The 25,083-nt window shown below is 39.5% G+C and overlaps 1 protein-coding gene across 1 annotated transcript in view; it reads right to left on the reverse strand.

Moving 5' to 3' along the window:
• The window catches only part of SLC35F1 (solute carrier family 35 member F1), a 388,048-nt gene that overhangs the window by 74,864 nt on the left and 288,101 nt on the right, over positions 1-25,083 (reverse strand).

The following is a 25,083-nucleotide window of genomic DNA, read 5'->3' on the forward strand; positions in this document are numbered from 1 at the left end:
ATGAATTGTGTCAAAGATTGACATGTTTTTACTTAGCTAATGGTTTTCATTGTAGACTTTGGCCTTTCAAATTGGTTTTTATGCCAGAATAAGACTGGGTAGGTTTTTAGTTCACCATGAAAGGCATTTTCTCATGAACATTTGAAGAAAAAAAGTTACGTCATGTAAAAATAAAAGGAAAGGTATGTCAGAAAGGCTGTATAAACACACACAAAGTCCAAATCATTCTAAACTTCAGTATTATGGTAAAAGAGAAAGAAATGAAATGAGGGTAGCCTATGGACAAAGGCTTATGCTTGATAGCAGATCTGCAGTTAGACTCCAAGATGCTATCCTGAGCGCTTGCTCAGCTTTGAACGTTACATGCTTTGAACATTATATTCTGGTGGGGTGTGGGTGATGGGAAAAGAAAGGAAGTAGAGAGTCATTCTCAGATGGACAAGAGCTGTAGGACCATGGTCTGAATATTACCCCAAACCATAATCTTCACCATCTGGCCTCTTAAGCTTATAGCATCAGAACAGATTTTGCATCCCTTAGTTTTTCATCCACATTTTCCCATATTTCAAGCCTGAAAGAAACCTTATTTCTCAAGGGAAACCATGATTGTTAATAACAATAGCTCTCTGGAGTCAACCTGTGAGGTCTTCATACAGGATATGGAATCTGTAGAAACTGTGAGTGAATGGTGACTGTATTATGTATTGCTGCATGACAAATTATCCTAAAACACTGCTGCTTAAAACCACAAACATCTATTATCTCCTAGTTTTGTGGGTCAAGAATCTGGACACAGCTTAACCGAGTGTCTCTGATTCAAGCTGTCTCAAGAAGTTGCTGCCAAGTTGTCAGCCATGGATATAGTCACATCTGAAGGACTGACTGGGGAGGGATCTGCTTCTAAGCTTACTCAGCATGGCTGTTGGCAGGCCTCACTCCTTACCACAAGGGCCTGCCTGAAAATATTGCAGTTGGTTTCACCCAGGATGAGCAATGAGACAGAAAGAAGGGGGAGGGGGAGAAAGAAAGCAGGTGAGAGGGAAAGTACAGGTTTTTTTAAATAACTTATTATCAGAAATGGGACTTCTCCCCTATCCTCTTCTTTAAGAGAGGGTCAAGAAGTTCAACCCACCTCAAGGAAGAGAATTTTGTAAGGGTGTGAATACCAGGAAGCAGAGGTCATTGGAGGTCATCTTAGAGGTTGGCTACCCTAGTGACACACACCTTTAGTATTATAGCCGGCCTTAAGCTGATCCTCAAGAACCTCAACAGACTCTATATCTTCACCTGTCTCTGAGCCACTCTCAGAACTTTGAACTCCTAATTTCTACCACTGGTCTTATTCCAGTGACCACGATATGAAGTGAAGGCCTTTTCAACCCTATGGAAACTTGTAAAACAAAGCTTTCCAGCTACATAGGGAATGTCAGAGTCTGGGTTGTGCCTAGTTGGCAACAAGGAGGGAGAGGTCCCTGGACCTTCAGTAGCTAACCCAGTTTTCAAGCCTCATTTTGGGTGCCATACTTCTCACAAACTGCTCCAAGTATACTAAAAATCTTTCTGACTCAGTGAATTGCTAATTCCTGTTCATCCTTCAAAATTCAGCTATTCTCTACCATTTTGTTTGATGCCACTGCCCCCTGGGCAATGTGTACCCAGCTCTGTATAGTCCTTTCACATGATTGTGATTACTTAGAAATTGTCTCTTCACTAAACTGGGAGTTTGGGGATGATAAGACATCAATGTCTTACTCATATATGTATCCATAGCCCTTAGCATACTGACATATAGTTAGGATTAGCTAAGTGTTTTGGAATGGACAAATAATTGAACTGAAAAAAGTGTGAAGTGCTATTTCTTGAATATGTCAAGAGTCAGCTCTAGAATATGAGTCACACTTCTTAGTGTTTTGCACTGAGCTTCATAGCCAGTGGATGTGATCCCCAAGGTCATTTCTTTATAGCCAGCTCATTTTGGCAATTCCCTTGCACAGCATTTCTGCCTTTCTTATCTGCCTATGCATTTGATCAATCAACACACTTCTCAGGATTTATCTTGTAAATTAGTGATTTGCAACCTGACTGAATATTCACATCTTCTTGAGAGATTTTTTTAAAAATTTCAATGTCTGGGACCAGACACTCAAAATTCTGATGTAATTGGCTTTAGGTGGAGCGTGGGCGTTGGGCTGAGGATCACACTTACAACTTTCAAATGGTCGGTGTCCAGTGGTTATCCTCAGGATGACCTGTGCTAGGAATTTCAAAGAGATATAACCACAAGGTAGTGAAGGTTCTTAATACCAAAGAAACATCTGAACATCTGGCCTAAAGTATGCTTTTCCTTGTCTTATCTCTGGGGTTTTCTTTGTGTTGATTCCTCTGCTTGGACTATTCTTCCTCCAGTCTCCAAATGAAGGATCAGCATAGACACTACCACCAGGGAGCCTTCCTTGGTCTTCCTAGGGCTGGATTTCTCTGTAGTGTGCTTCTTTAATACCCTTTGCTTATCCCACATATAACACTTATCTCACTGTATTATAATGACCTATTTTCTTGACTCTATTACTCATTAGATTATTAACAATTTGACGACAGTGGCATTGCCTTGGTCATCACTTTATCACTAAGATCCAACAGTACATGGGGAGTGGTCAATAAATAATACAGAATGTATGAATAATTTTCATGTTTAATAATCTCAGCAATGCTAAATAGATCGAAACTGAGGTACTTAAAATATATTTACTATAAACATTCATGCTCCAGACAATGAAAATTGTTTTTCAGTTAGAATGTAGACAACATCTGACACAATTAATTTTGTGACCATTTTACACATGACATACTATACATAGGACATAAAAAGGTCGATGGCATGTTTAACTGCAAAGCTGCAATTCTATAGTCAGAGGTCATTGTCCCAGTTAATTTACACAATGAACAGAGAATTGCCAAACTCAGAGCATACCAGCCACATCTCAATGATATAAGACTGAAAATTTGGGTCATGGTGCTGTTTGTTCTACCAATCAATAACACATTCCAAGTGTAATTCATTACATAGATTCAAAGGAATGATTAGTTGCCTTGTTGTTCTGCTGAAAAAGTCTGCAAAGCAAAACACCCTAAATAAATGTTCCATACTGTTTCATATTGTTTCATTTGAAGCACCAGAAAACATACAATATTCTTGCACAGCAGAATTATCCAGGAAGGCAAGAGAACGCTTCTGTATTTTTGGCTGAGCAAAAAATCCAGCCCTAAAAAGGACTGCTTAGGGATTTATCTACATGGCTCTCATTAACACTGATGTACCATAGGCCATTAAAATTCTTTCTAAAATAATGAAAATGCATTCTTTACAGCCTTTGTGCCAAACCGCTCCCTAAATCTCATAAAATAGGGCCATCCATAAGAAACACCAGCACAATTGGTGGTTTGTTAATGTTTTGAAATTCTTTTTTTTTTTTTAATTAACTAGAAGGCGTAATAAAATCCATGGGTGGAAACTTTACAATTAGAGTTTGCCAGTTACATGCATTCTGTTAGTTATTATTTTTATTATCAATATGTTCAAATATAAATAAAAATATTAGGGAATAATGTAAGGTAACCTCCAACCTGATTTTTTGTAAATTTTATTTTATTTTGTTAATCACCATACATTACATCATTAGTTTTTGATGCAGTGCTCCATGATTCATTGTTTGTGTATAACACCCAGTGCTCCATGCAGAACATGCCCTCTTTAATACCCATCACCAGGCTGACCCATCCCCCACCCCCCTCCCCTCTAGAACCCTCGGTTTGTTTCTCAGAGTCCATAGTTTCTCATGGTTCCTCCAAAGTGATTTAATAGATGTTAACATTTTGCCATGTTTGCTTCAGAAATTTTGGGTTCTTTTTTTTTAGGAAGAAAATGTTAAAGATAAAACTGAAGCTCCCTTTCTGCTCTTGCCAGATTCCATTCCCTTCCCTCCTTCCTCAAATTACTGTTTAGATATTGTTGTGGATCCTTCATGTTTGCGTTCTTGTTATACATTTTCGACCTTTGTTTGTATCCAAAATAGTATATAACTTCCTTTGGTATGTTTTTAAACTTTAAAAGAAAGTTTATTGTATACACTGTAGTTGTCATTCTTTTAGGGTTTTTTTTATGCCTAACATGGTTTTAGAAATGTATCCCTATTGTTTCACGTAGAGCTAACTCATTTATTTTAAACACTGTATATTATCATATTTTCTGAATATGCCACAATTTATCTAGTCTCCCACTAAGAAACATCTAAGTTGTTTCAATTTTTCTGGATTAGGAACAATGCAGCAAAGAAAGTTACCCTAATTTGAAGTAACAGCAACAATTCTAGCAACAATAACTACTTCACTAATTAAGAACAGGGAAAGAAATTACTGACATCATTCAGATTGATCACGTCATTCAGTTTGAATTTTATTAAGCACCAACAGCATGATCAATCGGAAGTGTTTTTGAATTTTTGTAACAAAAACTTCTATGATACTTGGTATCAGGCAGTGTCTACATGCTTTACAAATATTAACTTACCTACTCCTCATTATAACCCGATACAGTAGACATTGCTATTAACCCTATTTGCGTATGACAAGACCAAGGCCAGGAGGAGTTAAGTAACTCCCCTGAAAGGTCACACAGGGCAGCCAGGATCTGGACTCATGACAATCAGGCCCCAGGCTTCATACTCACTAGTACCGTGCAATTTTTCCTCTCTGATTTGTAATTGTGGCATTGCCCTCAGGAGTCACACATTTTTCATTAAAGGCTCTTTCGTGACCTACTTGTCCCGACTCACCCGCTGCGTGCCCCATTGCTAACTCCAGGGGGTGCCCATCACACCGCAGCTGGTGTGCATGGTGCCCCCTGGAGGTGCCAGTGCCCAGTGATGCTGCTCCTAAAGTGGCTTAGGGATGAAGATGTGTCCCACCACTAGCAAGTCAGTATCAAGGATTTGGTGTCTCCCTGCCTGATCTAAGCCCAAGACAGAACTTCGTTGTGAAATGTAAAATGAACTTTAAAATCAACTCTATTGCTTAACAAACCCTAATTACAAGAATTACTGTTTTATGCTGTACTACTTGCTAAAGCTTCAGGCATAGTAACAGTGGTCACACATGGGGTGGGGCGAGGTTGGTGGTGCTGAATACATGCTCAATGAAGGAGGAGAAAACTTTTGTACAAAAACTGAGCCACGGTGCACATTCATGGCAGTGCCTGGAAAACAGAAGATCTTTGATTCATAGTGTTCTTGTTCACTAGTCTGAGTCAAGAATAATAGTACTGCAAGACAGCACCGGAGGTAAAATTCAGCTCAGGGAACAAGAAGCTGCATTATTCTTGGGACATTTTCATTAAAGGTTCTCATGGGTGGTGTGATCCTTCATGGTGTTCTTATGCAAGAACAGAACCCAGGACGCTCTGCACAGAGAGTCTGCAGCAAGAGCAAAGCCCCCACATAGAGGGTGAGACCCTTACTTGAATGGACTCCTCCTTGTCTCACAATCTGGAACCATAATGCTGTCTTTCTTTACCAGAACTCTAAAGGGAAGTGTTTAAGTATTAATAAGTGAATCTGGAGAAAAAAAGACTTTTGATGGAGGTTTTAATTACTCACCTTTAAAAGCTAAAATTTAGTATTAGAACGTAGAGCTTACAACAATTCTCTTTAATGAGAAAAGTGAACAAAATAAATGCACTAATAAGGAAATGAAAATATAAATTGTTCACAAAAATGACTGCAACCAATTGCACGTTATACTATGAACCTGAGTGTAAGGATGAAATACAAAATGGATAGATAATGAAGATTCAATTTTGTTTTTTATGCTTTCACTCATTTTTACTATTAGAAACAGACAGTGAGATTGGGAAGAGCATAACAGACAATGTTTTGTCTTGGTAGCAAACAGACTTGGGTTTGAGCCCAGACTGCCTTCTGCTATGTGGTACTAAGTAACTTGGTTAATGGCTCTGAACCTCAATCCCTCTACTACAAAATAGGGGTTATAACAACTACCTCGTGGGGCACTGTAGATCAAAGTAGTATGAGTAATGTGTATGAGCATAAAACATGATAGCAATGGGTAGGGCTCTGAAAGCCTTGTGCCCTTCCAGCCCCCACGACACACTAGCTCACCATGTGTAGATGCAGCACAGAGGAAGCCCAGGAAGGTGAACCCTCATAATTATTCATTAGGGCGCTGGCCACACATCCCTGTCTGTCTCTTACTCTGGATCACATCGGAGCCAGTGTACGACATTTGTCCATCTTAGAGGCAGGCTGCAGGCCTTGTCTTTGACGCCTCTCCCCTGGACCAGACCCATGTCTTGATCCTTCGGATCGCACGACTTGATCGGAGAGTGGAGGCTGTGTGAACACATCTGTTCCCTGCCCTCCCATCCCAGTCCCCCTCAGCACTTCTCTTGTTTACATCTCCTCAACTATGCCTTCCTAGTGAGTTAGACAAGTTAGTCAACATATGATCTGGTTATTAAGGCAAGAGAGCTCAATAACACCTTTAAAATCTGCTCAGTCATCTGGCTGTTTTCCAGACATGCCTAATAAAACTTTGGAAAAATATCTAAAAGCTGCTAGAAGAGAATCATAATCACACCAGGTTCTGGTAGCTGTTACTTTAAGTCGAATATGACAGACAAAAAAGCATAGATGTGTAGAAATGATTGCACACAGGATAGATTTCTTAAGAGTAAATTTCTTTCTTTCACAGTGAAATTTCTGGCATTGATCATTAAAATACAACATTCTAGTTCCAATTATGAACTCAATCTCTTACCTCTTCTGAGGTTAAAACACTTACACATTGCAATATGAAAATAAAAGTCTCAGTGTATGCTACCATTTTTAACATGCACCAAATCACTTAAACCTTAGAAAACTTGTCTTTCTGGGTTTTTTAACCTGTCATTTTTTTTTTAAGATTTTATTGATTTATTTGAGAGAGCAAGAGCGTGCAGAACAAGAGAGAGAGCACAAGCAGGGGGGAGTGGGAGGGGCAGATGGAGAAGCAGACTCCCCATTGAGCAGAGAGCCCGACATGGGGCTCGATCCCAGGATGCGGGGATCAATACCTGAGCTGAAGGCAGACGCTTAACGGACTGAGCCGCCCAGGCGCCCCATAAGCTGTCACCTTTTACGAAGCTAAGATATATGATTTTAGGTGGCACATTTATACTGTACACTTTTCCAAAATATCCAAACTTCTTGTGGTCTTGCTGTGTCTTAGAAAACAAAATTCCTAACATTTTCTTCTTCATACAGATATAAAAATTGATAGCAAGTTTGCTTAACTTTGATCATACAGACAGTTAAGACACATAGGCAGATAAACAAAGAAAGAACTTTTCAGGATATCTAAAATCCCATATACAAAAACTACGTACCAACTATTAAGCTCTGTTGACCAATACCTCTGTGTTATGGGTTTCTTGGCCTCTTAGAAAATAGCGCATCGGATCTGAGCACATTCCCTAGATAAATCCCACCCAGAATTTAAAACATTCTTTAAAACACGCATGCATTTTACATTCTTGGACAGAGCACCATATAGAAGAATAAACCTGCTTGAATGACTAAACACTGTCACTATGAATGACTGAAAGAAGAATCTGAAAAGCTTAAAAATGTTAAGTCGCTGCATGGTCAAACACAAACTAACAATTCTGTCCCATATTTCTAGTTGTAGCAGACATGTTTATTCATATATATAATCTAACAAAACGCAACCCAAGCACATCTTCCTCCCCCCAGACTCCTGTCCAGTTTATGCCTTTTGTTGAGCAACCGCCCCTTGGGGGCCATTTCAACTTCGTGCATCTTTTTGCAGTTATCTGTGTGCACAGGTTCTTGCTCTGAAAAGTCTCACCAGTAGCTCCTCCCTTTTGACTTAGGTAGTGAGTCTATGAGGCTGGGCCTTTCCCTTGGGGCTGCTGGGATGTTCACCTCCAGGAGGCTGACTTCTCAGAGAAGTCAACAAGAAAGGTGCCTTTTGAACTCATGTATATGGTAGTCATGCCTGTGCTCTGGGAGGGCAACATAGGGAGGGCACTGGAGCCATTCAGCAGTGGGCTCTAAGCTAGGTTCTCCCAGGCACTGGCTATATAACACTGTTTTGCAACTTTGTCTCTCTAAACCTCAAGTTTCCTCTCTATGCATTGGAGCTACTACGTGGACCTGCCTTCTTGAATATTTGGTAGGACTAAATGAGATACTGGTAAAATGCTTGACATGGTGCCTGGCAAGTAGCTCACGGTATTATTATCTTGATGTTTATCATAGCTCATGATAATCTCATGCCCTGTTTCCTACATAATGTAGTTGTATAGTAAAGAATTTAATCTTGCCTCAAAAGAGGTCTGGTATTTGTCCTAGGCTAACAATATGATTTAGGGTAGGGGCTGGCCATGCCAGAAAGACCAACAATGTGAGTTAGGGTGGGGGAATTTGGGTCCCCCCCAGAGACTGGAGACTGAGTTCAGCCACACGGGCAATGCATCATGACTACATAATGGAACCCAATAAAAACCCTGAACACAGAGGTTCTAGTGAGTTTCCCTGGTTGGAAATATTTTGTCCATATTCTCACACATTGGTGCTGGGAAAGTAATACATCCTGACTCCACAAGGAGAGGACAATGGAAACTCTTGACTTGGGTACTTCACCGGGACTCTGCTCTATGTGCTTCTTCCCTGGGTTGATTTTTAATCTGTATCCCTTCCTTATAATAACTGTAACCATGACTATAATAGTTCCAGTGAGTTCTGTGAGTCTTAGCAAATTACTGAACCCGAGTATGGTTTTGGGGATACTTCCCACCTATGAACTTGCAATTGGTGTCAGCAGAGGGGTAGTCCTGCATGGACCCTAAACTTTCTCACTTTGCTTAAACTCTCCCAGTTGGTGTGAGGTAAGAGTAGTGTTGGGGCTACACCCCTCAATCTTTGCAGGAGGTTTTCCTCAAACACAACTAAATTTGCCCCTCTCTTGCTCAAGAACTTGAGTCCATGTTAGGTGTATCTCAGAATAACCAGACCCCAGAATCCTCCAGGTCTGAATTCAAATTAAAACAAACCAACAAGTAGTCTCCTTTCCAGATGATGTTAAACGATGTATATAATTATTTGTTATCTTAAAAAAGAGTGTAAAAACTTTGTGCTTTATACCTAAATTTTCTGTCCTTATAAAGAGATCACTTACAGTGGGAAATACTGCTCACAAGCTTAAAATGGTTAATGATAGGTTGGCTGTGTGGAGGGGCAAATGCTTTGATTTGAAATTATTCAAAGCAATCATAATAAAACCACACGCTAATATAAATCTCTCTATTTTCCTGGGTGCACCTGCTGAGAGGAAAATGTATTTGTCCTTTTTAATGACAAGACTATTTTCCTTTTCTTTATCCCATTTTATGAAAAGTGACCCTGCTTGCCTTTTGGAGGTTTCCTGTAATTCGCTCTGATGTCTCCTGACATTAGAAGATGAATCTGTCCGTTTTATGAATTTTGTTTTGAACAAAGAGCTGTGTAGCAGCCAATGACACATGATGTAAGGGAAGAGGCCAAAGCGGGCTTGCCTCTGGACTCCTGCTACTTGCTAAGCATATTCAAAAGACGTGACAGAAGGTGCCAGCCTGAACTCTTGAGGGCTGACCTTGAGCTCTGACATAAGAACATCTGTCATGGTGGACACAGAGGTTAGAACCAACATGGGAAATTAGCAAGAGAAGTGTCAACAGGCCAGGAACCCTAGGAAAGCAGAAAGCTGGTCAGCCTCCTCTCCCTTGTCCACCCTCCCACCTCCCAGCCCAAATGCCAAGCACAGATCTACCAAGACCACTTCTGTTACCTGACATCTATTTTTTCACTGAACACCATTGGTCAGGCACTGACACCATACATTCATTCTCTCATTTACTTGCCACCCTATACTCTGGGTTAAAAGCATGGAGTCAACAAGACCTGGGTTATGGTACTCTGACTCTGTCACTTAAACTAGCTGTGTCACCTTGGGAAAGTTTACTCATTCGTAAAATGAATCAAACACTACTCATTTGAAAATATGCTATATGGATTAAATGAGAAAATATATGTAAAGTGTCTGGCTCCCGGGAAATACTTGGTAAATGATAGCTTTGTTATTAATAGCCCTATGAAGAAAGTATTTCTCAGAGCATGAAACTGGAGTTAGAAGTTAAGTAATTTGTCTAAAGTTGAACCTGACTGTTTATTGGAAAGTATTCACTATTAGAAGAATGATGTTTTTTGTTTACATGGTACATTTAATAAAACAGATCAGAAATATTTTTATTTATATGATCTTTCTGAAATTAGTTTCAGTAGAAACAAGGCAGTATTTTCTGAGCGATGCAATAATAGTATCAATACTTCTGGAAATATCTATCTTCCCACATGAAAATATTAGAGAATATATTTTGGGGATTAAAAAGCTTCCACTATACTAACCTAGTGGCAATGAGCACTATGGTGCCCAGATAACCATCTTAAAATATCATTTTCCACCAAAAGAAATAATGGTTTTTGGAGGAATGGTTAATTATAGATTTGGATCGGAAAATGTAATACGAGTCAAGCCTGGAACACCTTGCCATACAGAAGAGCAACAAAGCAATCAAACACTACTAAGGTTGTGTCAAAAGGACACAGAGGCCAACTTGAAGGGTCTTTCATATGATGATAACAAGTGAAATGGATTGAAATGCATCAGATATGTTTAGATCCATAAGAACATAATAAATCTGAAAGCAACAGCAATAAAAATTACCGCCAAACAAATAAAAAAACACAACCCAAACTGGTCACCATTAGAAGATATTAGTAAATCAACTCATTTTGAAAATTGGTAAATAAAGGGGGGGGAAATTAGGTTTTTGTCCCCTGGGATTCTTCCATGAATTATACCACTAGGTAACTAAACAGTAGATGAGGGGGAGATTGGTCTTTATGGTAATATTCTAACTAACACTTGAAAAAGGAATGAGAAAATTAGAATATCATAATTTTGTACCCCATGATGAATTAATGGATGTTGGCCTGGAAGGTCAAGCTACTAACATTTCAAAGGAAGAGAAAGTCAAGCACTATGTCTTATGTGCTTCCTGATGGAAGAACAAAACACTACTTATTAAAAAATAAAAAAAAAAGAACCTAAATCTGATCAAGTCTCTAGACTCAACTTATTAATTTAGAGAATTCAGAGGTCAGAGAAGCATGTTAAAACACACTAGAGTAGGGGCGCCTGGGTGGCTCAGTTGGTTAAGCGACTGCCTTCGGCTCAGGTCATGATCCTGGAGTCCTGGGATCGAGTCCCGCATCGGGCTCCCTGCTCAGCAGGGGGTAGGCTTCTCCCTCTGACCCTCTTCCCTCTCGTGCTCTCTGTCTCTCATTCTCTCTCTCTCTCTCAAATAAATAAATAAAATCTTTAAAAAAAAAAAAAACCACACTAGAGTAAATCAGCAAACTCCAGATTGTGAGATCTGCTGCAGGCTGGCTACTCAGTTTGGTATGTTGGATGTCAGCAGCCCCAGCAGTGAGGGTTTGTTAGAAATTCAGGCTCTTAGGCCGACCCCAGACCTACTGACTCAGAATGTGCATTTGATCAAGTGCCAGGGAATCTGTATGCATTACAGCTTGAGAAGCAGTGATTGCATAAGACACATGGCAGTTTTGTCAATAAATAAACTGCAAAAATAAAAGAAAGAAATCTATAGGTTAAAAGAACCTAAGAAAAATATCAACCATTTTGCATCCTGACTCAGACAAACCATAAAAGTATATACATCTCTGAGACCACTGGAAATTTGAATGCTGGCAGGATATTTAGAATTATTGTTAATTTTAAATGTGAACAAGGCATCATGGTTATTTTTAAGCTCTTATCTTTTAGAAATCCATCCTGAAATAGTTACAGATAAACTGATGTAATGTCTGAGATTTGATTTAAAATCATACAAGAAGGGGAAAGTGGTGAGGATCAGGATAAAATAAGCCTGACCATGATTTGAAATTTATTGAGGCTGATGTATTGGCACATACGTGTTCATTCTATTATTCTGTCTACTTTTCTGTATGTTTGAAAGTTTGCAGAATAAGAGAGTTAGAAAAAGAAGAGGTTTGACGGTTAACAGGAGGTTTAGCTAATGGAGGGTTGGCCAGAATGGATGAATATCAATAGCACCTATGTGTCTGGAGACTTCTTTAAGTATTTTACTGGTGTAATCACATTCCTCCATATAGCGTCCTTGACTTGTAGGTGATATTATCCTCTTTAGCAGCCAGAAAATGCAGACGTTTGAATTCTATTACTTCCGTGTCCTCATTTCAGTCTCGGAGGTCAGGAGGAATACTTGGCAACTCTTCCAGCAAAGGTTTTGACAAGCTCTTAATAACTAAAAACCTCTCTTGCTCATTGCCCTGCATTGGGTTTGTGGATGTGCCTTGCCCTTGTGCTAATGGCCAAGAGATGGCCTGCCCATGTTGCTTCATTTACAGATAAGACCTGTGTGTTTGGCCTCCCAAAATCCTCACAGGAAATCTTTTGTTGGTGCCATGTAGCAAATGTACCAACTACTGAAGCTTTGTAAAGCTGCTGGTGGAGAAAGCACTCCTCTCAAGGGTTGGTAGGGCTGTGTTCAGTTAAGTAGTTAGCATTATGGGGCACCTGGGTGGCTCAGTCAGTTGAGCTTCTGCCTTTGGCTCCGGTCCTGGGATCAAGCCGTGTCGGGGGGTGGGGGGGCAGGGGGGGAAAAATCCTGGCTCAGCAGGGAGTCTGCTTATCTCTCTCTCCTCTGCCCCTCCCCCTGGTTGTGTTCTCTCTCTCTCAAGTAAGTAAATAAAATCTAAATATATATATATACCATTAAGGTAGTGCCGGCTGAGTGCAGTAAAATCAAACTCAATGATGAGAGACGGTATGATTTGAATTTTGACTGCCAAGAACCAGGAGAGAAAAAGATGGCAAATAATAAGCTAATGACCATCCCAAGTGAAGGTTCCTGTGTTGCGTGGCAAATCCATTTCAAGTCACGGATATCATAGTGTAGGGAGGTTCCAGAGCATGTCACCAGCCCTAACCACGTACAGAGGCCTAGAACAAGTCATTAAACAATGCTGAACTATTTGGGAAGCAAGAAAACAAAACAGCCAGAGATTCAGTTGCTTATAGGGTTGTAGAAATGTTTATTTCTTCATGAAATCAGATTTTTGCCATCCCCCGCCCCCCAGCTTTGTCTCATGGGTTCTTATGCTTGAATGTGCATTAGCATCGTGTGGGGAGCCTTCCAGACGGCCGATTTCGGAATTCTACCTCAGACATTCTCACTCAGCAGGTCTGGGCTGGGGCTCAGGGATCTGTATTTTAAAAAGTGTCCCGGCGACTGCAATGCTTGCTGTCACCGATTCCATTACATTTAGGCAACCTTAATTTAAATTAATAAATAAACCGGACTATTCCTCCCAGAGGCATTTGTAACTCATCACTTCCTATCATTACAAAGAAGGGACAACCAATTAGACTAGCTGATGATGAGAACCACCTGGCGGGGTTGTCCTTAGCACCAGAATAAATCTGGTATCTGTTCTAAGTCTGTCAGAGCCCAAGGGTGGCAGGGCTATTAATGGACAAATGCACTAGTATAAGCCTTGCTCCAAATCCTACCTTCTCTAAAGAAACTTCCTCATTTTGACCCACACTGACTTTTCCTCTGAATTCTTATGGTCCTTATACATCACTCTATTGTTTTGGGAACTTAATCAAACTATCTTATATTTTTTAAATGTTATAGTGTATTTCTTCTGTTCTGAAGTAGTAGTAAATTTAGGGAAAGCAAAGTCTCTGTTTTATAGTCCCTTTTTTTTAAAAAAAAAAGATTTATGTATTTATTTGAGAGCGAGAGAAAGGGAGAGCACAGGTGGGAGGGGCAGAGGAACAGGGAGAGAGGATCTCAAGCAGACTCCCCACTGAGTGTGAAGCCCTAACACGGGGTTTGATCCCAAGACCCTGAGGTCACGACCTGAGCCGAAACCAAGAGTTGGAAGTTTAACTGAGTGCGCCACCCAGGCGCCCCTCGAGTCCTTTTCTGTTAGGCTCTTATGAACATACGTCATTGTCTGCTTAACAAATACCTATTGACCTTCTGACACAAACAAATCCTCAAACATATATAATATAGAACGAAAGGCCTCTGTTTTTATCATCTTCTACTACATTTATGTATTATATTTTAGGGAGATTTTAACTTTCCTAAATTTCATTCATTCATTTATTATATATCAACTATGGCACTAGTGATTCAGCTCACGGGCACTGCCAATGTTAACAAAACATAATGACCCAAGATAAAATTCATAGAAATGTACACCCCCAAGAAAAAGGTCAATTTTACAATATAATAGTTTTTAAAAAAAAATACAATACAAACCCTAATGACTCATACTAATTTTCTTGACAAAATGGGTATGTATTCTTGGATATGTGTCCAGATACTCCTGGATGAGTATCTCTGAAGGCTGTCTGTCTCTGAGACAGCAGATGGCCCGTACTGTTGAGCAATAGTCTACCCACATATTCTTATGTCTTGAGGCTAACTACAAATGGGAAGTGATCTCTTAGGAACCAAAACTGAACAGAATATGTTCCAGAAGTCAAGGGCTACATAGTAACTTTGAATATGATATCCACTTGTCTGTGCATTTCTTAAGAGATAGAGAAAAAGTAGGAGCTTAAAGGTGAATAGAAGAAAACTCCAAAAATGTCTGATTAGTAGTCAAGACAGAAGGTAAGAGAGAGGCATAGGTTAAGATTAGGATTTCTAATGCAAACCCAGAAGACAATTCAAGCTCTTCTCCAAGCAGTCCCATTAACCTTTTTCCCTCTTTACTTCTTACAGCTTAGATCTAAACCAAATACCAAACTTGAAGTACCCACCTCCACACCCACTAAATCCAGTCTATATTTAGATCTGACTTCAAATGAAACAAAGTGATCTTTTGTGAAGGTTATGGCTGAAGTCGGAAGGGTGCCTGAAGGTCATGGATATTCACCTAGCTGAGAAATGAAGCTGCTAACCCCTTAAAAGGAAACTTGAATGTGAACAGGCATAGTGTCCAAGGATATTTAGATACTTCTTTCCCCTGGTCTTCTGGGGGCACCATGCCTGTAAGCATACTTCCTCCATTCTCCTTGCTTACCTGTTTTCCTAAGAGATCTCTATAACTCTCATTTCTTCCTCGATAACAGAAACTTAGACTCAACAATAGTCCCATATAACTGAACCAAAATCCCAGGACTTGCATTGTACTTCAGAATAAAGATGGGGCCATCTGTCCAGTCTGTGGGCCTGCTGTCTATACCACACCATCTGTCCTACAAACTCCAACCAGGCCAGGAGAAACTGGACTTCCCTCTAGGCATTTCATCATTGCTCCAAGCATGTGGCTGGCCTTAGCAAGTGAAAATATAAATAAATAATGCTTCAAGAAAACAACATAAAGAAACATTTCCAGGAGAGGAAATTACTAAACTGACCTTATGGTATCCCACCAGAGTTTAAATTAAGACTCATAGTGATGCCGCTATTGTACTTTTGAACCTGAGGTTGGAGAGAAATAAGCAAAAGGGTGCAATTCCAGCAAGAAATAATCCAAATGTTGAGTTAGAATGAATGATATATTTTTTGATGATGATTATTTTGTGTGTGTGTGGCAAAATATACATAACATCTACCATTTTAACCATTTTTAAGTCTATAGTTCAGTGGAATTAAGTGCATTCACATTCTTGCACAACCATCACCACTATGCATCTCTAGAACTTCTTCATCATCCCGTTCTGAAACCCGTTAAACAATGACTCCCTCACCCCCTCTTCTCCAGTCACTGGTAACCATTGTTCTACTTTCTGTCTCTATAAATGTAACTACTCTAGGCTCCTCATATAAGTAGAATCATACATTTGTCCTTTTGTGTCTGCTTATTTCACCTGGCATAATGTTTTCAAGGTTCATCTATGTTGTAGCCAGTATTAGAATTTCATTCCTCTTGAAGGCTGAGTAATAATTCACTGTGTTTATACCACATTTCGTTCTATCCATTCATATGTTGATGGACACTTGGGTTGCTTCCATCTTTTGGCTATTTTGAATAATGCTGCTATGAACACTGGTGTCTAAGTATCTATTCGGGTTCCTACTTTCAATTATTTGGAGTCTATACAGAGAAGTGGAATTGAGGTGATGATCTTTTATAAATTCTGAGAGTCACAGGTGAGGTTATATAATACATAAAGTTACTATGGGGTATTTTTTTTTCCCCTTGTTTTGGTTCTTCTTGGTAGTCATCTATATTGGCTCTTCCAAATCACTGGATCTTTATGCCAGTTGGATGATCACTCAATTTGAATCACTTTGGAATCTAACTCAATTTAAAGCCACTCTGTGAGAATGGGGGTAAGTATGGAAGTGGGACTTATACATTATTAAGTTCATACTCTATGGGGAACCTGGCTAGCTGCTAGTTTTAGACTGAAAAGAAGTTGTACTACATATAACATATAGATATGTGTATATATATATATATATATATATATATATATTCTACTATATATATATTTCACTCCACATAAAATGTGGTACTTCTCACAATCTTGTGAGCCTCTAAAATCATGACTATAATAAAGTGTTACTCTATGTTCAGTGTTTTGGGCTCTTCGAATAAAGACAATAAGATAATAATTCCTGTGCAATAAATATATTATTGACAGTTGCTGACTAACCTTCATCAATTCTTATGATATGTACTTTATTATAAATAAATTGCTATAGAGGTCTCTGACACAATTAATGTCAACCATTTCCTGCTTTTGCTCTTCCACCTTAAACTAACTTAGAAATCCTCTATTCACTTTCTCCAACAGTTTTTTTTGGGGGGTACTAATCTTTGTCTCCCATTCAATTTTTTAGTAGTAGGAAAGATAAAACATGAATTCTAAAAATTGTGAGGATCTAGAGTAAAACCATGCACACCAAATATCCAAAATCTATAGGATTCCTAAAATGAACAGTGTTCATACTTCTATGAAAAAACTAGGGTGGGAAAAAAAAACTAGGGTGGGAAATATACTTGCACATCTGCCATCATCTATCAAATAAATTTCACTTTTAAGTGACAGCCAAATTCCTCTGATAGGTGAGTGAGGAATTGAGTCCTTGTTTCTAATTCAGAATACACCATATTTTCACTGCTTGGATAATCAAGCTTTGCTTCTACCGATGATAGCTGTCTAGTATACACTGAAATCTTACAGCTCCTTCCATTAGGAGAGTCATCAAATACAAGCTAGAAAGTTGGAAAAATCTCTACTAGGATAAACAGTTTTTTTGGCATTAAAAATATTAACTGCATCACACAAGAATAGTGTATATTAGGCAAACAAATCAAGATGCCTCACCTGTCAGTCCATCATATCTTTATTTCTGCCATTTCCCATTATGGGAGGGCTTGTCAGCCTGATTCCTACTGTGACAAGAATTCACATTAAAATACTCATGAGTTCCTCTACCTTCCTGGTCCACCATTGTCTCGGTCGGTGTCTCTGTTGCCTAGCAACAAGACCATCTTATCTATGCAGGCAAATAACCTTTAATATATATTAGTTGAAAGCACTTCTTGGTCTTTCTTTTATTTTTGAAAACTTTCAAAAATACCCTTTTCTCACAAGCATTTTAAATTGCATTTTTTTTTGAGATATAAGACTGCAAGGGAAAATTCACTGTGCGGTTTTCAGATCTCTTCTGTTTCATCTACCCCAAAACCTTGCAGTCTGGCCAAATATAGAAATCCCCAAGGAACAGAACATGTCTGAATGCCAAGGCACACTGTGGCTGACAGCTTTTTTCCCAGGTTTGCAGTGACTCCTACCTCAAATTCCACTTTGCTTGAGCCAAGGCTAGTGAGCAGACCCTGGAGGGAGGCTAGGGTTCTCTGCCTCCTGATACCAGGGAGAATAGTACAACCAAGTTCCCTGGAGAGAGGTCTTCGGATATATATCGTTCACCAAAATAGTGAGGCACTGCCTGCCAATTATCAGTTGATCACTTTTAAGAAAAGTGAGGGAGAAGAAGCAAAAACTAATGAGCAAAATCATACATTCATAAAAAGGACTATGTATGTCATTGGTTCTCTATGCTCCCCCCTTTATGTTTCTGTCCTCTATTCTCTCTTTCCCTCCCTCTCTCAATCTCTTTTACACACACACACACACACACACACACACACACACAGAGCCTGCTACTTTTTCCTCTCTTTGCAGTTACCAGGAGTTTTTCCACATTGAATGTGGCTGTTCAGGGAAAAGGAGGCATAGAGAGGAGAGCATACTAAAGTATCTAAAGTATGTTGAGAGCCATTGTAATAGTCGAGAGAAGGAATCCAGTACGATGAATGTTGAGCCATCCTTTAAAGGCAATGCTCTTGTGAGCACCTTGCCTCCACCTTTTCCACTTGAGTTAGGAAGCTATATACATTGGATTAAATTCCTTTTGATGCTCTAGAGGATGCATGCACATATGCTGCATTTAATGTTCAGTTCAGAACCTCAATCAACACATATTTACCGAGTTTTTAACTAAGGTAGAGACCTTGCTGGGCAGTCTGCCTTGTCAGTAGTCTTCGAATTCCTAGTCTCACCTAGAGCCCTTATTAATTCTATTTTCTTTCACTGATGATTTTTGTCCTTTCCAGTTCTCTCCATGAAAAATACAGAGTGTGTTTTGGACTTTTGTGCCCTTTCTTCCAAAACTAATACACCATTCCCTTTCTCGTCAGGGCAGAGGTGTGATCCTTCAATTTCTGGTAAGACAGCTTTCTGCCTTACCACTCATTCTTCACCATCCTTTCCCACTTTTGGTACCCACAATCATTTGCACTTTCCATTCATCGTCCTGGTTATAGCAGCCTAAAGCTCCGGTGGCAGCTACAGTGGAGAGACACCCCAGATGATGCTTTTCCATTGGATTTCCAGCCAAGTTGGATCTAATTTATCCACTTGGCCTGCAGAGCTGGGCATGGTGCTACTACGAAGCTCCTCAGCTCCATGTCTCTATGTGTGCTTGACTTACTGGAATAGAGTGGGACTCTGCAGGTAAAAATGCCTTTGTCCTATACTGGTGTTCCTTTCTTTACATAATGGATGTGTTGCCCAAAAAAGTGGATGTAAAGAAACTTTTTGTAGATACCATCACATTTTACAGGTTTAGGGAAGAGGCTTACAAAACGAATAAATTTTTTAAAAGGGAATAATTCCCTTTTAAAGTGCCAATCACACCCTAATTTAATCTTTTGTAAGTGGTGATTTTCTTGTTATGTACTCATAGTGGGAAGCCTACCCACGTGTAATTGCATGACACCTGAAATAATTTCATATCACAAGGCTATTGAAAATATTTCTACACTGAGGCATGTCTGAGCCCACACACTTTTTCCAAAAAGGACTTTTAAATTCTAAAGCTACAAGATCCTTGAGGGTAGGACCATGTTTTATATACCTTTGTTATTTTCTATTGTACCAATCACAGTGTCTTATATATAGCAAGCAACTAATATATATTTGTTGAAAACTGAATGAATGAATTAAGCATCATGGGTCTTAGTAGTGCCCTTGAAAGAATTTTAGTTTTGGAAAATACAGAAAAACAGTTGGCTACACCAATGTAGCTACAGTAGAGAAGTGGTAATTTTTAGCATTTTCTGAAATATCTTCAAACCATTTTTAAGAACAAAGTGAAATAAAAAATAAAACACTCCATATAAAGTCGAAGTGTTTACTTTCCCTCACACCCAATAGTACTTCCCCATCCTCAGGAGAAATGAAAGGGGATTTATGAATTGGCTCACAATCTATTTCTGCTTTTATACATGTGTATATACATATGTGTGCATATCTATAAATAACATGTTTTTGTAAGAGTTTTATAAAATTGATAATACCGGTATCATACTCTATATATTATTTTGCAACTAGCTTTTTTTTTTATTCATCATGGTGTTTGTGAGTTATCCATGTTACACACAAATAAATCTGGCTATTTAAAAAGAGTCTGCTGAGCAGCATGCAACATTTTATTTATCCATCCCCCCCCCCATTCCTGGACTCACAGGTTATTTCCAATTCTTGCTATGATAAGCAAAAATGCTGCAATAAACATGTTTCTGTGCCTGGGCAAAACTTACTGGTCTCCTAACCTACTGGTTCATAGCATATGAGCATTTTTTACCTTCCTAGCTGCAGCCAAGTAAACTCCCAGAGTGTTGATACCAATTTCCACTCCAACAGCAGTGTAGGAGGTTCTCTTTCTCCACTCTTGACAACACAAGCTGGACACATCCACCTTGCATGCTTACCTCACAAAAGACAAGGAGGATAATCTCTCTGCAGTTTTCTGATCAAGACAACGAAATTCAACAGTCCTTAAATTAGCGCCAGTACAGTGCCAACAATTATAACATGGGGTAGACTTGTTGATTTTAATACAGTGGATTCTAATTAAGAGGTAAGTGAGATAAAAGGCTGAGAGCTGAGAAGTGATGACTTGATCAGAACTGAAGTGCATCCTTATGTGTTGCTGAGTTTAAAACAGATGCCCAGATGTATCGGACTTGCCTTAACTTGTTATTAGTGTGTTTATAATAATGTCGTGGGGTATCCCATCTCTAAGTGTTTTCTTGACCACTCATGGTTTTACCTTTTTATAGGCAAGATCCAGGTTAGGTATGAATTACTTCCTAGTATAAATGGTGTTTGAACATGAGATTTTCCAAGGTTACTTATGGTATCTACTTCTATAAGAAAACTAGATTGATTATTGTCCTAAATGCTTTGGAATAGTGCTGCTGGGAGTGTGTGGATGACTGCTAGCTACATGATGATTTCTGAGTCAAGATTTTTATCATGAAAAGCAACAGATCCCAGCCGTGGTTTCAAGTAGAAAAGGCAATTGTTGGAAGGCGGAGAAACCAGGTTTAAAACAAGTCCTTAAGGAAACAGGACTTCTCGGACAAACAAACAGTCTTTTTAATATTCCATTGCTGGAGCAAATCAAGACCAAATGTTTTAAGAGTTTGCCTCGTTCCACCTAAGAGTCAAAACTTGGGAGAAAAAGAAACACTGGCCTACAACACTTGGATCACATGCCCAGGTCTTGGTCGGAGGAAGAAGGGGCGCCTTGAGTAAAGTTACACAAAAAATGCATACATAAGAAAAAGAGCTTTATTTCCCTGAAGGAAATAAGGGATAATGGAGGGCAGGGAATGTTGACTGGCACGGAACAAATATCTGCTACATGTGGGTTAAACAAATACATATATTTAATATCTACCATATGCCAGGAAGGACTAAACCACAGACGTGGCCATTGTGCACCAAAGGGCTTGCACAAAGCTTGAGCCTACAATTTGAGTAGTTCTGTGTGATTCTAACAAATTGCATTACCCCCCCGCACCGACATAACCAAGTGCGCCCTAAGTGTTCAAAAGGATGTGCTGTAAACAAGTGGATCTATTTTTTCAAAACTGAACTCAATTATCTCTTGTCCTGAAAATACCTTCTTCCTATTGTACTCCCACTTCCTGTTAATGGTGCCAAGCAAAATTTCAGAACCATCTTTGACTCTTCCCTCTCTCTTGGCTTGTCAATTCTGAATGCCTACTCATCCTGTCTTGTTATTTTCTCTGCTCCAGTCACCACCTCTGTAACTGTCATATGTTGACTCCAGTCAAGTCTTGGAGTGTTTCTCCTCTAAACTGTTGTGCTAGTCTCCCGGCTGATCTCTCCACCTCCCATTCTGAATCCTTGGGCTCCTGTACATTTTTTAGTGTTAGATTACTTCTCCTGAATACACTGTCTGAGAAAGGAGAAGGATGAATTAAGGAGAGAGGGTTATCTGATGTTGGAACTGAATCTCCCGTGTCTGTTGTCATCTACTTTCATGCTCTCAACATCCATCTATCCTTACATATCCTCTTTGCTTCTTTACAATTACAAAAATGTCTGCAACTAAATAAAATTCATTCACTCTCCCCGCACAAAGGAAACTACTAAATGTCTCATCTAGTTATCAGGTTACAGTTTTAAGTCCAATGCTGAAATTGCTGTTGTGACTGTGAAACTTGGAATATACAAATGTATATGATCTAGGCCAAATATCCCTGAGTTGTGAGCAGTCTTCTCAGTGAAACTAAGACTCACAACTCTTGAAGGTCTGGCAACTTTTCTCTGAATGATAAGCTTTCTACACCTCCAGTACACTGAGTTATACAATGATGAAGAGAGAGAAAAATACACTAAAACTCTCATTTGAGAAAGTGGAGAACTTTTTGCCTTGGCAGCAAAATACTTTTGTTCAGCCAATATAATTTGCCGTATTTCTGGTTGAAGAAGGCTTCTCTTGCCCCTTATCCTCTATAGTCCCTGGTTATTCTCCTAGGGAGAAGGTTTCTTGTCCATTTTGCCATGTGGCCACAGTAGGATGGGCACACTGGGGAGGATTCTTCTGTGACCCATGCCTCTTGAGTAATCCAATTCCTGGGACTGGTGAATTATTGGATAATCAAACAGTTAATAACTAGGGCGGCATGAAATACTTGGGTCTTTTCTTTAGGGCACTGCAAATGTAATGTGGTACCTCCAACTTTTTCTGTTAGGTTTTTGCGTTGTATCCTTTCATGACACAGCTCAAGGCTGAAGATCCCAGGAGAGAATGTCCCATGGGCTTCATTTTGGTCAAACATCCACCCCTCAAATGAGAACTGGGGGCCCTGGAAGGCCACCTGGCTTGGATAGGGGATGGAATAGATCCCGTGACAAAATCTGGGCTTCTGTTGGAAACAGGGTGGATGGATGCTGGCTGACTAAAAACAATGTCCACCCCAGAAGGTTTCACTATATACTGTTCTGTTTCCTTTTTATAATCTGTGAATGCCTCAGTTAATGCTCTTACCTGAAAAATCCAATTATATAGGTAATGCATCAACTAAGTTCTCAAACTCCTTTCCACTTAGCTGTGCACAGTTCTGGCTAAGGTCAGAGAAGGAATTTTTTATAACAATGACCTGTTAACACTACTTAAGCTCCTCTTCCTGCAGGGATAAGCGACACAAAAATACTAAAATACTGCAGTCAGCATGACATGATCTTGGCACTACTTTGAAGGGGTCTATATGTTCCTAGTTGTTGTTCTTCAATTGATCATGCATTCTTTAACTGGCATTTCATAATGATTTATGTCAGTCACTTGCCTCTTTGAGGTCACATTTATTCATTTAGCAAATATTTATTGAGTGCGTAATAAGACTGTGCTACCCTCAGGGTTTACAGTAGGCACATGATAATTATTTGATAAATTACTGAGTATACTGTGGGCATTGTGAAATGAATTAGACTTAGGTCTTGCGCACAAAGATCTTATGGTCTAGGAAGAGAGCTATGAAAAACCAACACATGCATCGTTGTAATACAAGGCAGAAAGTAAGAAAGACCAAAAAAAAAAAGCAACAGAAATTCAGAAGAAAAAGGGCTTACTTGTGACTGGGGTATATGTTAGTTTGCTACCATAACAAAGTACTATAGACTGAGTCGCTTAAATAATAGATATTTATTTTCTCACAGTTCTGGAGGCCAAAAGTATGAGATCAAGGTGTTGGTGGGGATACTTTCTCCAGAGGCCTCTCTAACGGGCTTGTAATGGCTGCATTCTCCCTGTGTTTTTACATGATCTTTCCCCCTGTGTCCTAATCTCTTCTGATCACAGGGACACCAGTAGAGTTGAATTAGCACCCACCCATGTGACCTCATTTTACCTTAAGTACATTTTTTAAGACCCTCCTTCAAATACAGTCGCTTTCTGAGGTACTGGGGATTTCTTTCTTTTTTTTTTTTTTAAAGATTTCATTTATTTATTTGACAGAGAGAGAGACACAGTGAGAGAGGGAACACAAGCAGGGGGAGTGGGAGAGGGAGAAGCAGGCTCCCCGCTGAGCAGGGAGCCCGATGTGGGGCTCAATCCCAAGACCCTGGGATCATGACCCGAGCCGAAGGCAGATGCTTAACGACTGAGCCACCCAGGCGCCCCACTGGGGATTTCAAACTATGAAAGGGGGGGTCAATTCAATCCTTAACAGGTGGTAAGGGATAGATTCATGAGGGCAGCACTTGGGTTGGGGCTCTGCTCTGACACAGGTATGGAATAATCAGCATGTAACTTTACACTTGCCAAAATGCTTGAATTAGGGTTGGATACAGAACCTAAACAGAATCAAGAGAAATACTGGGTTTCTACTTGAGTGGCCAGGAGGAAGCATTGTTCTTACCCTGAATGCCCGAACCTGAAAGTTGGAAGGCTGGAATCTGAAACTGAGGTAGATTTCTTATAATCACATGCGGATAAAAAAAAAAAAAAACTCATTTGTCATGATCCTGGAGTCCCGGGATCGAGTCCCGCATTGGGCTCCCTGCTTGGCAGTGAGTCTGCTTCTCCCTCGGACGCTCTCCCCTCTCATGCTCTCTCTATCTCATTCTCTCTCTCTCAAATAAACAAATAAAATCTTTAAAAAAAAAAACAAACTCATTTGAGTGTGGGTCATACTCAGGGGAAGCCAGAGTGAAGAGATGTAGAAATGGAAAATTGGATCCCAATGCCTAATTTGAGGCAGGTCAAGCTATGTGAAACCAGCACTACTTTCCGTTTCTCCAGTCAGGTTTTTTTGTTTGTTTGTTTTTTCGGTCACTTGTCATCATAAGAGTCCCCACTGGTAAGTACTCCAAACAAGATTTTCCATAAATCAGGTGGTAACATCTTAACAGGGAAAAATGTCTTCAAAAGGGATTAGAAATGAAGGATATGAACATCTGAATATATCTGTGGATAATTTTTAGCTGCTGAAAATTGTTGAAGAATAATAGTAATAATCATAATTAGGTCTGATTTTAATTATAAGGAGAACTAATAACTCAGGCAGAAAA

This window comes from Zalophus californianus, chromosome 7 (genome assembly GCF_009762305.2).
Source record: "Zalophus californianus isolate mZalCal1 chromosome 7, mZalCal1.pri.v2, whole genome shotgun sequence".
Lineage (NCBI taxonomy): Eukaryota > Metazoa > Chordata > Mammalia > Carnivora > Otariidae > Zalophus > Zalophus californianus.